General features: G+C 34.6%; 1 protein-coding gene and 1 non-coding gene across 6 annotated transcripts in view; both read left to right on the forward strand.

The window, feature by feature from the left end:
- Positions 1 to 12,981, forward strand: part of LOC138335880 (uncharacterized) — a 96,729-nt gene that overhangs the window by 55,829 nt on the left and 27,919 nt on the right. The window lies entirely within an intron of this gene.
- On the forward strand, positions 630 to 793 carry LOC138311196 (U1 spliceosomal RNA). Its single transcript, XR_011206548.1, has one exon. It is a non-coding gene; the product is annotated as a U1 spliceosomal RNA (small nuclear RNA).

Raw genomic sequence — 12,981 nt, forward strand, 5'->3', positions numbered from 1 at the left:
TGATTATTTATATTAATAGTTGAAAATTAAAAAAAAAAAAAAAAAAAAAAAAGGAAATAAAGACAAAGAACATATAACAAAACTAATAGATTTATATACATCTATGTACGACCCCCCCTCCCAATAGAAATATTTTTTCTAGCATTATTATCATTTTATATTTTACAAGATCTCTTATTTCATGAAACTGATATTTTTTCCATATGTTCCTAAATCCCCCTTTTCTGAAGCCTGTAGTGAAGAAGAATTAAGTCAGCCTTATCGTAATCAGTTCAACTGCTGGTATTCATACACAGCGACGTTACAGTTATTCCCACTTGACTGAGCGACTTCTATACCCGACAGTGTTAAAGTCCTATCACTAGATGGCAATAGCGGTTCATTTCTCAACTCCTTACCCAGAAATTATAGAAGAATGTGATAAAATTAACATTAGAACAAGAAAATTTGATATAATTATTTATAGATATTCCCAAAATGTCCTTACAAATACATATATTTGTTTGTGTCCTAACAATTCTTTCCTTATTTAGTAAAATAAAAACAATATCTATTGTATGCTAATAAGGATAAGCAGGGTTAGGTTGTCCATCTGGTAGAATATAACGTTAAACTACACCATACAACTCATACTTACCTGGTACAGGGGATACCATGATCAGCAAGGCGGTTCCCCCAGGTCGAGGCCCTTCCATTGCACTCCGGTCGGGCTGAACCCTGCGATAATCCCAAATGCGGATTACTCGGGTACGCTATTTTTTAGTGTGGGGGTCTGCGTTCGCGCTAACCCCTGACCATAATCAATACAAAAATAATCCTCCCCACTCTTTCTCCTTTCAAATTGAAAATTACATTTAATTGACATTATTTTCAGTAACATTATGTCCATGATATCATGTTATATCATAATATATCCCCTGTTCTTTACCCCTTCCCACAACTGGATTTAGACTGTCAGTCTATCTATCCTCTCATACATCCGTCTGTCCATCTGTATAGACACAATGAACAGTTGATTACTCCTCCTAAACTACTGGACAATGAATCTCTGTGGTAATAATACTTATACTGTAGAGATGTGCACATTAATCATGATAATTGGGTTATAACTTGGCCTGGATAACAGTTTTAGTTACAAGTCTATGTGAGTAATTATAAGATTTAATTGATATTTCATTCAATCTACACAAACTGAAATAAGAATAAGTAAGCCATTTTGAAACTCTGTGATCAAATATTTAAACAATCACATTTTGAAAAGTAGTTACAGTTTATGATGATATAGTGTATAGCAAAAAAAAAAAAAAAAAAAATGCATGGTACTATAATTACATTACACATAAGTAACTATTTTGGTTGGATAAAAATCCTTGCTGTTGTAGTATCCAATAGTGCTCTATAGTATGTGTGATGTTCAGAGTGGTTAGTTTGAGGTCCTATTTCTATGATGATGTGATTTGGGGAGAGATGAGATGATGGTTGGACATCTGTTAGCACCTGTAAATCGACCAGGAATCTGATGTGAGTAGGATCTACCCTACTTATCTATTGACATATTGACACAGTTCTTTCACATGTAGGCTCTATCTACAGCCGATCTTGAGAGAAGCTGTTAGCAAAACCTGAGATCATGTCACGGGCGTGATCATAAAACAGTACATTACATATTCCACAACATCCTTGGGCACACCAGGGCACATCCTTTATTACAGACTTCAGACTTATTCATAAGAGTCCAAAAAGGTTTATCAATAGTTTTTGTGGAAAATCTCTACTTCTAATTAAATTTCTCAAACCTGTACAAAGTATAGTGCAGACTTATCATCACTATGCAGGGATGCTACAGTACATATGATATTGTTATCTGTTGATGTGGATATCTCTACAGTACATATGATATTGTTATCTGTTGGTGTGGATATCTCTACAGTACATATGATATTGTTATCTGTTGGTGTGGATATCTCTACAGTACATATGATATTGTTATCTGTTGGTGTGGATATCTCTACAGCACATATGATATTGTTATCTGTTGGTGTGGATATCTCTACAGTACATATGATATTGTTATCTGTTGGTGTGGATATCTCTACAGTACATATGATATTGTTATCTGTTGGTGTGGATATCTCTACAGTACATATGATATTGTTATCTGTTGGTGTGGATATCTCTACAGTACATAAGATATTGTTATCTGTTGGTGTGGATATCTCTACAGTACATATGATATTGTTATCTGTTGGTGTGGATATCTCTACAGTACATGTGATATTGTTATCTGTTGGTGTGGATATCTCTACAGCACATATGATATTGTTATCTGTTGGTATGGATATCTCTACAGCACATATGATATTGTTATCTGTTGGTGTGGATATCTCTACAGTACATATGATATTGTTATCTTTTGGTGTGGATATCTCTACAGCACATATGATATTGTTATCTGTTGGTGTGGATATCTCTACAGCACATATGATATTGTTATCTGTTGGTGTGGATATCTCTACAAAACATATGATATTGTTATCTGTTGGTGTGGATATCTCTACAGTACATATGATATTGTTATCTGTTGGTGTGGATATCTCTACAGTATGATATCTACCCAGTATATATATCCTACCTATAGTATCTGTGCCATCTAACTAGGTTAATTTACAACAGTTGGTCTAGCACCACATCCTATCTACCTTACCAAACCTTGATTTCCACACAGATTAGGAAGCATCCTACATCACACACATACATAGACTTTATAGTTCTGCATGTATTCATATATAACAATATAAACAGATTGATTTTGATTGGATGGGGCAAACAATGCCATTTTGTCTTTTGAGACCAAAATGGCTAAGTGGATACCATGTACCAACATATTACCACAGTCTTCCACCTATGGGTTATGAGTTCAAATCCCGGATGGGGCAGCTGTCAGATACTCATGACCGTATAATTTGATGATTTTTCGCTGGATATTTTGGCTCCCTTGACCTACACCTGGTATGTCCTTAAATGACCTTGACTGCAAGTCTATAAACTAGCATGCATGGATACACATAATGTCTGTTAAACTTATATTTCCTACTTGTCAAAAAGACCTTATCTTATACCATACTACATGTTGGTGTACCTGCACTTCACTCTGTGACAGTAACCATCTTACCATAAAAGTTGACAAGGAATTCCATTGTTTAGTTTCACAAACCTCTATACGGTTTTTATTATTACTTTTTACTCTTTTAGCTATTTTAATGATTTCCTCTCAGAAAAGTGTTGCCATTTTTAACTGCTATAAAATGGTGCTGATGCAGTTACCATGGTAACGGAATTGGTTAAATTATTTTTCATTCTATAGATGGAACGTTTAAATGGGATGTAAAATGCCTTTGCAGACTAAGGAGACCTATAGATATATATAGTTTTCACTTTTTAGGATAATCCTATGTGCCTGAATCTACGATGAGATGTCTCAGAACCTGATGAGATGTTTCCGAACCAGTCCTGTGTCAAGGCTATGTAGCTATAATTATACCTAAACATATGACAGTTGATTTATTAGAATTTGTTCATTTAAGACTCCATGGATTTTAGCTGACTGATAGGTAGAAAAGAGTTTCATCAATTAAATTTGATTAATTAGATCTTTTGAGGCAGTAAAAAGGCAGAAGGAAGAAATCATAAGCTTGAAGCTTCATGTACATTAAGGATAATTCTTCAGTAGCTCTCCTGAGTAAAAATGATATGCTTTCTTCTTTTAGACTGAGAAAGATAACCTCTTACAGAATGTATTCAGTTCAATCAATTTTGTTCAATATCATGAGATCAGTATACATGATAAGAATTTGCTTCTTGAAATATTCAACAAGAGTACCTGGTAGCTAGATGATATTACAACACTTCAAACCGTCACGGGATATACGGTATTATAAAATTTTAATTTTGTTGAACTTCTTATCATCATGTAATCTTCAAAATTTATTCCTGCCTTTTAATGATTTATTACAGGGCATCCACTTACATTATAAAAGATAGAGTATGTTATGTAGCAATCTTATTGTTCATATGAGGAAAATGAGCTGGCAAAATGTCTTCTTTTTTGCTAATCTGTGAAAATTCTCCGTCTAATTCTGATTGATTGGCAGCCTGTTGTGGTAGTAATGAGGTCGACAGGTACAAATTGGTGGCTCTGAGAAGACCTCAGTAATTGTGAGCATACACAAAACCTGTCTGGTTGTGTAAGGCTAATCGTCCCAGATCCTGTGCTTAATGAAGTGACAGGATATCATTAAACTAATTCTGCTGAAAAATCACTTCCTCCCTGTACAGTTATCATGCCTTTCTAGTGTTGTCAGTATATCTTATGATATGTCCCCTTCATGCCTGGCTGTGGAAAATTGTCAGTTTGTCTTATATCTATGATACATCCTCTTTAGTAACTTGTATTTCAGATGATCATGCCTGTAGAATATAGAACACCAGGCTATACAGTTCTGATGCATCACTGATCTCATCCTTGATGTTCCAGGGGTTCCGATCACTTACGATCTCTACACCCCTGGACTATCTCATAGTAAAACTGGTGGCAACAGAATAGAACAGATGATTTAGTCATTTGATGTAAATCAAGAGAGCCATATAACAGTACACTGTGGTTGAGTAATGACTATGTGGTTTTGATGTTAGGTGTCGCTCTCTCTGTAGTCTTCAAAGGAATTCTTTGCTAGCCTGTGATTGGTCAAATGTTTTCCGCTGAGCTGCCTTCAATTTCACTATGAGATAGTCCAGGGGTGTAGACATCGTATACTGATCTATACCATGCTGATCTAGGCTTTATTTTGGTCTTTTCTTGCTTTATAATAAAGGTAACTTAAGGACAACTTTTAGCTGCATTGCATGGAGTCGGGAAATCATGTTGTTTTCTGGTACTGGACTTTGTTTAAAGTGTCCTGTTGTGAAAGACTAAGTTTATAGTGCTATCTCACTGAAGCATACATCTGACAATACTGAAGAGCACAATTTAACCAGTCATATTATAATGATCACAGGTAAAATAATCACCCCTTTCCCTGGTTTGTGGACAGACCAAAAATCACTTATCTCTATAGGTTCAGTCCTATTCGATCCGCTCAAGAGCCAGAACCTAATTACTTCCTCACAAGAAAAAATACTCAACTAAAGGCCAACAGTGAGGCAGTGTTAAGGGAGACAAATCTCCAGAGGGGAAAGCACTCTACTATAAAGGCCAAAGGCAGTGTCAAGGGAGACAAATCTCCACAGGGGAAATATTCAACTAAAGGCCAACAGTGAGGCAGTGTTAAGGGAGACAAATCTCCAGAGGGGGAAAGCACTCTACTATAAAGGCCAAAGGCAGTGTCAAGGGAGACAAATCTCCACAGTGAGCGATCAGGGAAATATTCAACTAAAGGCCAACAGTGAGGCAGTGCAAGGGAGATAAATCTCAACAGGAAAGGCCAACAGTGAGGCATGTCAAGGGAGACAAATTTCACAGGGAAAACTCAACCAAAGGCCAACAGTGAGGCTGTGTCAAGGGACAAAAAGGGAACACATGATGTCCAACAGGGGAAAATACTCAAAAGGCCAGGAGGTACAACGTGCAATGAGGCTGTGTGTCAAGGGAGACAAATTTACACAGGGGAAAATACTCAACCAAAGGCCAACAGTGAGGCTGTGTCAAGGGAGACAAATTTACACAGGGGAAAATACTCAACCAAAGGCCAACAGTGAGGCTGTGTCAAGGGAGACAAATTTACACAGGGGAAAATACTCAACCAAAGGCCAACAGTGAGGCTGTGTCAAGGGAGACAAATTTACAGAGGGGAAAATACTCAACCAAAGGCCAACAGTGAGGCAGTGTGAAGGGAGACAAGAAGAATCTCCTCCAGGTTTGGTTTGATCTCCTCATTGACCATATGTTTAGAGTGTAATCTAGATTTCATATATAAGTAGGTGTGACTTTGTCACCTTGAAAGACATCTACAACTTGGAATGTAGGGTTGGTTTCATCAAAGCTCTACACAGTCTCAATAGAAATCTGAAGTGTTTGATAGAAAATTCCTCACATTTATATGTACATTTACAAACAACATGCAACATGTGTTCCATTTATTTGCCTGGATTTCCCTAACACTGGTAGTAATGTGCATGAAATAGCTAGTCCATGTGTCTGTACAAAGGAGCAGATTGTGTTGTTATTATATAATTCTGTTCTTAGTGCAGGTGAACTTATGGAGTTATTGCTATCCTTGATGTTTTAATGTACTCTGGTTGTAAAGCCCAGCTTCTGTAAAGTGATTATTTACAGTCACTATTGCAGCAGTATTAATGGATAGGTCTAACACCATCAATAAAATAAGAGGTCCACCTAAACCAGTTCTGTTACATTATAAAGGAACATTAATTGTGTCCTTTTAGCCCATAAGTCAACCACTTTGATAGATCTAGTTTAAGACCTACATGGTATTAAACCATTGTAGCAAAGATTTTAGGAGTTATCGTCCTTTGTTTTCAATCATATTTAACTCTGGCTGGAAAATCACCAATTCCTTTGCAACCTATAATCTTACAGTAATGAGGGAAAGAATTACTGTTCAATTGTTAAAAAGTAGCATCTGTCAAGATTGAAGTTACTAAAGGTGTTTCATTCAATATATGTTTCACATACATGTAGTGGTAAGGTCATGACCTTCATACATTAGTAGGGCCGTGACCTCATATACTGGTAATTAGGTCATGACCTTCATACAGTGGTAAGGGTGTGACCTTCATACAGTTTTAAGGACGTAACCTTTTATTAAGTCTCGATCATCCTTAATTTACTTTGCTTCTGATAAGATATGACTGACAGATTACCTTGCTGTTGATAGCAATAAAACCAATGGTTTCATGATTTTTGTGCTGTTTTATGTTTATCCAGATTTCCATATGTATTGTCTAGATTCTACTCATATATTCTTGACACAAAGAGCTATCGGTAAAATTCTTGTTTATTATGATACTGGAACGTGACTGGTATGCTCTACTCAGGCTGTTTTGGCATCAAATTATCATATATATATATTGTTTTAAGATGTTTGTGCTATTAAAGACCTAGACAGAAACATCTTCAGACAATGCCCGATCGTGATTACTTTTGACAATATCTCCATGCTAACTTGGATTTTGATCAGAGAACATGATGATCACTTATGTCTGAGACAGGATTGTGTGTTTTCCTGTTAAGATGGTTTGTTTTGACCTTGAGTTACAAAAGCATATTCAGGTCAAAACCATTTGGTTGTAATGTTCTTCTGTCAAGTATTTTAAGTGAGTCAGATCTAACTACATTACTGACATACTTACCAGACAAACCCTTGATAAATATGCTTTATTGTGATGGACACTTTTGTAGGATGCTTATATTACAGAATCCTCAAGCCTAAGTGGATCATAGACAAACTTCTGGAACTCTTTAGGGTGATTCTTGAGCTTTGAGCTTTGTAAATAACCTTATATATTATGATGTATGTATGCCTCCGGGTTTCATTATTTTTTAAGATAGGAAGGTGTAATTGTACTTTTAATTACAAATTTTAGTCAAATTCAAGCAGTATTAGTGCCAGTTTAGCCACCAAAAATCTAGGAGCTGGAAAGTCAGTTTTAATCTTGTTGAGTCTAAGGAAATACACATATAAAAATATTTTCCTGTTGTGTGTAAACCACAAGCTACTACAAGTCATTATTCAGAATGACCCCTAATTGTTCGGAGACAATATTTGTGGGTGACGTCATTATTAGTGCAGGACTGCAGATGTGATTATAATAATTTCTACCACAATTGGAGGTGTTATTCAACTCTCATGGTATCAAATAAACGATGCAGCTGTTGATTAACAATTTGTTTATACCACACGTGGTATAAACTTTGTGCTCATTCTGATTAGCTGACACGGTGAACTTTGACCGAACAACTTAATCCTCAGTGCCACGTCATTATTGTCAATGTCATCAATAATCGAGTGATGTCATGTTATGTTGTGATAGCCGCTTGACATCAAAAATACTGTTAGAAAGCGTACAGTATATGACGCGTCGACTTGGTTGTGTCAAAAACGTGTCATATCTATATGTTGTATAATAATATGTGTAACTCGTTTTGACGGAAAAGATACTTGCTGGTGAATTTGGTACATTAAACAAGTCTGAAATTACAAAACATTGTATGTACAGTAGCTTGATGATTATTTGGTGGGAAGTAAACGGCACGGCTCTGTAATGCGTATGCTTTTATATACATTCCGACAATGAGTGTTATATTGTTGAAGTAACTTTGAAATTTAAATTTAACAATACGTTAAATGAGAAATATTTCATCCTGAAGTTGTTACCAATTAGAAGACTTTTATATGAATGAATTCTTATTCAAAATATGACTTTTGAATATTAATTAGTGCCTTTTTGCAGATGAAAATATCATTACATCTGATTTGTATATCTCGGCAAACACACATTACCTTACTCATCGTATTTCTATCGGCTAGAAGGGGATATAATTGTGGAAGAAACAGGTCACACAACTCGTGGTTGTTGGATATAGAATTTATTCCATACTCGTGAGTTATTTTTTAAAAGTTACAAAAGACACTCGCTAAAGCTTGTCTCCTTTGTACCTTTCAAAAAATAACTCACTTGTGTGGAATAAATTTCATATCCAACAACCACTCGTTATGTAACCTCTATACATTCTACCTTATAGATGGGAGAGGCAATGAAGGAGGAATACATGGCGCTGCACATAAGTGTGATCAACTGCAGCTGAATTAGTCTTTCCACACAGATTCAGGAGAATCAACTAATAATTTGGGTGGAGATTTATTACATCGTCATGGTGAAAACACTTTATATCAAAGATAGATACTTATGTGAAATTCATGTCGTTAGTTACTGCAGTCTCATGTTAATACTAACGATGCCAGGGTACGTAAGTGACTGCCATTTTATCACCCCGCCATGGTATCATGGTATCATTTGTATACTAGAGACAGCATCCCAGGAAACTGTCCTATTACAACTGCTGTAGCTACAAAATATCTACGGGAATTGTCTTCGGTTCCTCCATCAATAGAAATCTACAAAATATCTACGGGAATTGTCTACGGTTCCTCCATCAATACAAATCCAATCAACATTAACTGCTATATAATACTGAAAATGTACGGTTTTTTTTTCAATTTTGTGAAACCACAATGATTTGGGTCAGTGGGTACCCCCATTATTGTGTTGAAAAGCAATTTGAACACAATTGTTTTTATTTACTTGATAAAAGCATTAATTCGTCCATGGTAGCTTGAAAAAATAGATCCTGGTAATGTGCTATCATCATTTTAAAAAAACACCAAAAAACAGCATTTCTTCTAAAAAAAAATTGCTGCATATTATTTTTGAAACCCATGAGATGGGGAAACAATTGTTCTGTCAATATTTTCAATATGTAAAGAAACAGGTAGCCTTATTGGGAAATCATTGGCTCTAATGTGATTTGAGAAAAGGAGAAAATTATCTGACAAGTAAATTCAATTTTCATCTTCGGCTCCACTAACACAAGGGTATTGAATCATGTTTATTCGGGATTTTTTAACTCTGTTGTTGAAGATACCAATGAAAATCTATATGTTTGCAAACTTCTGTGTTTTCGAGAGCTTTGTTGATTTTCGAAATAAACATGATAACAATTTTAGGTAGTTTATTTCATCAATACTTTACAAGTCCGAACCCTTATAAATCTTCAATAAATGATTAAATTGGTGTGACTCATAATAATCTGACTTGTTTGCCCAGCTGCTGTTGGACCAGTCATGGACTGGCTAATTAATTCATTATTATGACTACCTCATTATTATGACTACCTCATTATTATGACTACCTCATTATTATGCAAATTGTGTGTCAATTTTAGCAAATATTGGATGGTAACCTAGCTGTTCAAAGGTCTGGTTAGTTTTATAATTCATTTAGTTGTAGGTTAAAACAAAACTTATCACGGTTATATCAAAAATGACAAAAACTCCATCGATTATCATTTCACCATAAAAAAATAGTTTAATTTGAATTACTCTTTCTATAAAATTGGAAAGACATTTTGATAGAACAGTTTCATATATTGTATTCGGTTGTCAATATTTCTGATGTAAAAAATGGACAGGACATATTGACGACCATGATAATATCTCTTTTTTTATTTGTTTATCTTGATTGGAAACAGAGCCTTAGGCCTATGTTATTACCAGTTATGAATGAGGTGAATTCATGCAGAACATTCAATTATCATTTATAGCATTTATCATTTGTATTGATAAAAACCAAGTTTGAACAATAACAAAAAAATGGTTTGATAGTAGTTTGTAATATTTTGTGAAGTTTTGACATATTACATATATATGGAAGAGAATAGAAAATGAAAATGTTGAAAAAGTAATCTTCTGAACTAGTTCTTGTAGCATTAGTACATATTCTGTTCCAATATCCCGTCAGCAGTGAGACTAACCATATGTTGGTTATGTTGATGATGAGATAGAAATGATATAACTTTATACTTAAAACAAAGGAGTGATGATCCAAGTGGTGTTTATAAATGATGTGAAATAAAACCACCTGCTGCTTTAGTTTTCGTCCTCTGATCACTTCCACACACCAATGACTCATCTGTGGTTATCACCATATGTTCATTAGATCATAATGTTGTATAACAGGTCGCAAACTATTCTCCAAATTGTTCTTCCACTTAGCTCTTTGCTGAACATGAATTACATTTTTGTCCCACTTGTTCTTAAGGTGTATAAAACGTCTTTTTTTCACCTAAGTCATTTTCCTAAATTACAACTAGCTCTTAACAGGTGTAATTGGTTTATAATCAATATGAGCCATTTTCTAACAGATAATATTTTTATAACAAGCCTGAGTAGTTCTCTATTCTCCTGCGGTAAATTAATTCTATATAAAATCTAAATTTAAGTTAATGTGATTTTATAATAGATTTTAACAATCTCTGCATCAAAGTTTCATTATTGTTTAAAAGATAAAATCAATTATTGAAGGGAGACATATGCAATTGTTAAAGGAAAAAACCAACAGAAATAGTTTTAAATTAGAAACTGACTTTTAAACTGAAAATCACATGAGATAGGAAAGATATCAATTTTTATGTCTAACAGTTTATTCAGAAAAAGGATAATAACTAGCATTAGCTTGCATTTTATTGTTTAAGGAAGAAATTTCCTTCTGAAGCTAAAACATTTAAGTGTGTGCCCAAAATAGAGAGGTGAATTTGAGATAGATGGAATTGAAAACAAACGTGTTACATTGTAAAACTGAACCCAATCACAGAATATCAAATTAACTCTCAGAGTGTTTGATAAGGAGGTTCAAGTTCATATAATTAAATCTGTGTTTAGAAAAAAGATTATTAAATTGTTATGCCGACATTCACAGTGATGGTGTAAAATAATGATAGAAAATGTAATTATACCATCCTTATAGTATTAATTGGTTATTGTTAGTAAGGGAGGATGGGGTGAGGATGCATGGGACGGAATCTCACTTTTTTGCATTTGAATTTAACATATTTCAATTCTTTATTTCCCATCTAGATTTCAGTGTGTTTGAAGTGATGAATTACTGGCGGAGAAATTCCCCTGACAATAGTTGACGACAGCTGTAGGACAGATCAGGTCGCTAACTGATAAATCCTCCATTATCACTATGATTCAACAACCAATCATATATATTTCCTGATATTTTCGATTGGCTTTTTGTCACCAATTTTCTCATTGTCACATAAATTTCCGTCTTTGTTGCCTTAGTTAAACACCCTATGATTCACACACAGGGTGTTATCGTGTGTAAATACCAACATGACAGATTTTTGATGTGGGGATGCTTGGCCGATTATCCTGTTACAATATTGACATAGAGCTACATGGGATAATAAAGCCCATTATGATTGCAGTCGCCACTTGCCAGCATCATCAAAAACCGATAAAAGCTTCTGGGATCATCAGACATGAGAGCAGTGTCATATTTAAAGGGCCGGGGATGAGAGATACCCTAACTCCCTGACTTAGTATAAACTTAATACTCAAACATGGAGATATAAGTGACAGTGGATTTCTCCCTGTCATCGTTGATACATTTGATGGATTACATGTTTCGGATGCTGATCTAGTCTGAAAGATTCCAGTTTCATCTCCAGAGTTTGATAGCTGAGGCCTACTGACAATTGTCTGGTTTTATACATTCTGCCAAATTTAATATGGAAATGAAAGTCTATATTTGTCTATTATAGGGGCCCTGATCTGAGAGAAAATTCATTGTTTGATGGAGAAAAATCTTGTATCTTTAAAAGAGAATGCCTACAAATTATGTCATTATATGATAAGAACTATAAATGTTTGCCAATAATATAGATATGAAATTAGATTGAATTCCTGCTCAAGTGTATTCACAGTTAGCAGTACTAGAAATAACATCTCATGATGATGCCAATTTAAGGAGATTGTTTTTAATTGTAATATCAATTTGCCTTTTAATTAATGTTTTTAATTGTAATATCGATTTGCCTTTTAATTAAAAAACACCAATTTAGTATCTGAATAAATTGTATTTACTATTTTTAAACCTGGTGACCTAGATTTAAGTACTTCGTCAGTGGAATTTCTCTAATCCTTTTTTTGTTCATTAATTAACCTATATCATCAATATTGCCTCCTCTTCAAAAGAGTTTGATGGTTGTACATGCCGGGTAGCATTGTTTGGTAATGTAGGTCAAATTATGATCATGTGTCAACAAATTTCGAGTTTCTCCCAGATGTGTAAGTAATTGTTGTAAGTATTGCCTCTAGTCGTATGGTAATATCACCATTAATCCTACCATGTATACATTTGGAGCAGATGCAAGTACCTGGAGAAACAATGAAAAAT

This window comes from Argopecten irradians, chromosome 1 (genome assembly GCF_041381155.1).
Source record: "Argopecten irradians isolate NY chromosome 1, Ai_NY, whole genome shotgun sequence".
Classification (NCBI taxonomy): Eukaryota; Metazoa; Mollusca; class Bivalvia; order Pectinida; family Pectinidae; genus Argopecten; species Argopecten irradians.